Source organism: Nematolebias whitei, chromosome 24 (genome assembly GCF_014905685.2).
Source record: "Nematolebias whitei isolate Nwh7 chromosome 24, NemWhi1, whole genome shotgun sequence".
NCBI classification, from domain to species: Eukaryota; Metazoa; Chordata; class Actinopteri; order Cyprinodontiformes; family Rivulidae; genus Nematolebias; species Nematolebias whitei.
The window spans coordinates 2084764-2088674 of NC_056521.1; positions in this window are offsets into that span (position 1 = coordinate 2084764).

Sequence of the window (3911 nt, forward strand, 5' to 3'; positions counted from 1 at the left end):
ATATATAATAGTTTTTGTACTGTTAGTGCTTAGCATATTTCTTAGTTCATATCTTACATCTTATTGCTGTTTTTCTTTGTGTTAAATCACATGCGCACACGCACGCGCAGTCGGACCGACGGCATATTCAGAGTCAGAGTTTCTTTATTGTCATTCGCACCTCATGTGGTACATGTGGTGGAGCGAAATTATGTACACGGGGTCCCAGTTACATCCAACAATAAAATGTAAAAGAAAAACTGTAATAACATCTAAGATATGAACTAAGAAAAACATCAACTAAATATACACTAAGCACTCATAACATAAAAATATTACGTCGAACATCAGCACAAACATGAACATGAGTTTGTGCGAGCAGATGAGCACGCATGAACACATCAACATTGAAACAGATCCACAGCAACGTGATTTTTTTCACAGTGATTATTCTGGTTAGAGATTCATGAGTCTAACCAGAATAATCTTCTTTCTTCTTCTTCTTTTGGCTTTTCCCTCTTCAGGGGTCGCCACAGCGAGTCATCCTCCTCCACCTCACTCTGTCCTCTGCATCCTCTGTCCTCACTCCAACTACCTTCATGTCCTCGCTAACTGCATCCATATATCTCATCTTTGGCCTTCCTGTTTGTCTTTTTCCTGGCAGATGCATTTCTAACATCCTTCTACCAACATACCCACGGTCCCTCCTCTTGACATGTCCAAGCCATCTCAGTCTGGCCTCCCTAACTTTATCTCCCAGTTGTTCAACCTGTGCTGTACCTCTGATTATCTCATCCCTAATCTTATCCAGACTTGTCACTCCTAAGGAGAACCATAGCATCTTCATTACTGCCACTTCCAGTTCTTTCTCCTGTTTTGTTGTCAGTGCCACTGTCTCCAGACCATACAATATAGCTGGTCTCACCACTGTCTTGTAAACTTTTCCGTTGACCTTTGTTGACACCCTTTTGTCACAAATCACTCCTGAAACTTTTCTCCATCCACTCCATCCTGCCTGGACTCTCTTTTTCACTTCTTGACCACATTCCCCATTTTCCTGGACAGTGGACCCCTAGTACCTGAAGCCCTGCACATTTGTGACACTGCTCCTTGTAGCCTCACTGTTCCACCAGCCTCCCTCTCATTTACGCACATGTACTCTGTCTAACTATGGCTGACTTTCATTCCTCTTCTTTCAAGTGCATACCTCCACATTTCCAAGGTCTCTTTCACCTGTTCTCTGCACATCCTTTCCAGCCTGATCCCTCTGTCTTGCCCATCAGTACAAGTCCTTCTCGCCCTCTTTAGTGTCCAGTCTCCCATACAATTCATCGCAGGCCCTCTGCTTTGCCTTAGCTACTTCCCTCATTGCTCTACATCCCATCTCCTTATATTCCTGTCTCCTCTCTTCAGTCCTCTCACTGTCATATTTTTTCTTGGCTAATCTCTTTCTTTGAATGGCGTCCTGCACTTCACTATTCCACCACCAGGTTTCCTTATCATCCATTCTCTGTCCAGATGACACACCAAGTACCTTCCTACATGTCTCTCTAATTACTGTTGCTGTAGTAGTCCAGTCATCTGGAAGCTCTTTCTTACTACCTAGAGCCTTTAACAGCTCCTCTCTGAATTTCTCACAACATTCTTCCTTCTTCATCTTCCACCATTTGGTCTTCTTCTCTGATTTTACTCTTTTTCTCTTCTTCACAACAACAGTCATTCTACACACAACCATATGATGATGTCTGGCCACGCTCTTCCCTGCCACAACCTTACAGTCTCCAATCTCCCTCAGGTTTCCTCTTCTACACAGAATGTAGTCGACCTGCGTACTCCTTCCTCCACTCTTATAGGTCACTCTTTGTTCCTCCCTCTTTTGGAAATAGATATTGACTATAGCCATTTCCTTTCTCTTGGCAAAATCCACCACCATCTGTCCTTCCTGGTTTCTTTCCTTGACACCAAACCTACCCATTACTTCCTCATCCCCTCTGTTTCCTTCACCAACATGTCCATTCAGGTCTGCTCCCATCACCACTCTCTCCTCCCTGGGAATACTCTCCATCACTTCATCCACATCTTTCCAAAATTTATCTTTCTCTTCCTCATCACATCCAACCTGTGGAGCATAACCACTTTTACCTTCCTTTTACCTTCAGGCACATCACCCTATCTGACACTCTCTTCACCTCTACTACATTCTTTGCCAACTCCTCCTTTAGGACCACCCGTACCCCATTTCTCTTTCTATCCACACCATGGTAAAACAGTTTGAACCCTGCTCCAATGCTGCGAGCCTTGCTGCCCTTCCACTTGGTTTCTTGGACACATAAAACATCTACCTTTCTTCTCAGCATCATGTCAGCCAGCTCTCTACCTTTGTCTGTCATTGTCCCCACATTTAGAGTTGCAACCCTCAGTCCTACATTATTCACTTTTCTCTTCTCCCTCTGTCTCCTGACATGTTTACCTCCTCGTGGTCTTCGACTAACAGTAGCACAATTTCCGCCGGCACCCTGTTTGTCAACAGCACCGGTGGCGATCGTTGTTAACCCGGGTCTCGACCGATCCGGTATGGTTTAGCTTTGATGAACTCGCATTATTGTTTTGGCAAATGTGTTTTACATCGGATGCCATTCCTGACACAACCCTCACCATTTACCCGGGCTTGGGGCCGGCACAAGAGATACACTAGCTTGTGCTCCCTAGTGGCTGGTTTCTAACCAGAATAATCACTGTGAAAAAAAAAATCGCATCATATTTCTATCAACATGGCGGCGGATACACTGCTTTCTGAACTACAACTGATGGAATATATTTTTAATCTCGTAGATAATCTACGCCAGATTCCAGGTGCTGTGACCAACATCTGTGTTGGAAGAGCCACAGTCTGATCCAGTTCTGATGTCGCTGTTTATAGAACGATGCACACACACACGTCGCGCTGCACTATAACATCTAAATGTGCTAAATAATAACATTTTAATAATAACAAACAGTATTTATCTTAAGTGTGAGATATATAATGAAGCTCTCTGAGCTAAATTAAGTTATCTGGACATTATGTAATTCAAATTATGTGATTAAAATGATGCAAAACATATTGCGTGTTATTAAAGTTGAAAATGAAGACATCAGGTTTAATTTTTATTTTATTTATTTATTCAACACCACAAACTGTATGTCACACAAACACTGATAATTAAACTGAACACTATTAAAAACACGTTAACTGTAAACTGCATTAATGAACTGGACTCTGCTCTGTTTTCAACCTGGATATACTGGTCCCACGTTGTTCATCTGGCTCGTTCAGGCCGTCACTCCTTTGATTAATGCAGCTTAAAAAATTAAATGGATTGAATAAAAGAAATGAGGGGAATTCTAAATAAATAGTTCATTCAACATCTCTCTCTTCAACGTCCTCCTGCACTGCACCTGGGCCGAGCCTCGTTCAGAACCGGTCCGCCTGGTGGAAGGACAGCTCCTTCTTCTTTCAGGAAAAATAAAAACTCAGTTGGTTGTTGTGTGATCGAAGTAAACACAAACAAACATTATTAAGAACGTTTTCCCTGCTGTAAATCAGCTACTGATTATCTCGGAGTAAAGTCCGACATCGTCGACTCGGTTCTGGTCCACTCAGCGACCGGTGTGGAGCTGTTTGACAAAGCGGTCCCGCTTGGCGTCAAATCTGTCGACTCTTATCCACAATCCAGCCAAAATCCAGCTTTAATTTGTTGTTAAGTTGTTGTTAGCTGAGCTTTTAGCTCACATGAAATGAGCGTACCGAGGCAGCACGCATGTGCATTAGGTGAAGGTACAAAATTCACAGCGCCAACTAATGACCCGGCATGGTAACTACAGTGGATTCGGGAGGGCGGGGGGGATTCCTCCGGATGCATGTAAACACAAAATCCGTCCGTGTCAACGCA